We start from the raw sequence: 1,461 nt of genomic DNA on the forward strand, positions 1-1,461 counted from the left end.
GTTAGAGTTAGCATTAGGGTTAGGGTTAGGGTTATGGCTAGGGTTAGGGTTAGGGTTAGGGTTAGGTTTAGCGTTAGGGTTAGGGTTAGGGTTAGTGTTAGGTTTAGGGTTAGGGTTAGGGTTAGCATTAGCGTTAGTGTTAGGGTTAGGTTAGCATTAGGGTTAGGGTTAGGTTAGCATGAGGGTTAGGGTTAGCGTTAGGGCTAGTGTTATGGTTAGGGTTCGGTTTAGGTTAAGGGTTAGGGTTAGGGTTTTGATGTCGCATGGTCAAAATTCCCGTGAGTTTTTATTAGACACTTTTGAAATTTATTCGAATATTGCGCTGAAGATCAGAATAGAGTAACTTCATACTCTTAACCGTGAAACGTCGTACCTAATTAACTAAAGGCAGGTTTGTTTTTGCTTTTCTCTTCTGTTTTTTGTTCTTTGTGTGCCATAAATATCGCCATCCTTTAGAGAAAAAATTTGTAGTTTGGAATCAGTAGTTCTTTGACTGCTATTTCTAAATTCTCAGTATGTTGGAGAAGCAACTCATGCTAATCCCTGTATATTTATGATTATAAATGGTTTTACCGATAAAGGTTTTTTCATACTGAACTACTTGGCAAAATTGCTAATTATTAATTTTATTACTAATTGACGATTCCCTGCCCTATATCTGTATATTTATCTATCTGTACATGTATATAAATGTATATATATGGGTGTGTGAATGAGAATCTTGAAAATTTCTGTGTACCAAATTCAATCATGTAGCATTGGTCAGCCTGGAGCTATAATAGAAACTGTGTGGAAGCTCTTTCTATATATATATATATATATATATATATATATATATATATATATATATATATATATATATATATATATATATACATGTATATATATACACACATACATACACACATTTATATATACATTCATACATATTTATAGATATATACATATTTATATATACATACACACACGCATGCACACACACACACACATATACATACATACATGCATACATATATATATATATGATATGCAATATATATATATATATGAATATGTATATATGTATGTGTGTGTGTCATATTTGTGTTTGTACCCCAACAGTGTTTGAGACCAGTATTGATTTGTTTGCATCCCAGTAATTTAACAGTTCAACAAAAGAAACTGATAGACAAAATATCACACTTAAGACCAATTTGTTTCAATTAAACTTTTCAATGTTGTACTCCAGCATGGGTATAGTTGAATGACCGAAATATGTAAAAGATGAAAGATATGCTCTAATATAAAATTCTGTAAACACTTGAATCACTTAACTCCTCAGCTACATACAAAATAATATGCATTAAAGTTCTGTTTCTAGCATTTATATAACCTATAACCTGTGTATAAGATATATATATATGTTGATATATATATGCATACATACAAATGTGTATATATATATATATATATATATATATA

This window comes from Octopus bimaculoides, chromosome 10, assembly GCF_001194135.2.
Source record: "Octopus bimaculoides isolate UCB-OBI-ISO-001 chromosome 10, ASM119413v2, whole genome shotgun sequence".
Classification (NCBI taxonomy): Eukaryota; Metazoa; Mollusca; class Cephalopoda; order Octopoda; family Octopodidae; genus Octopus; species Octopus bimaculoides.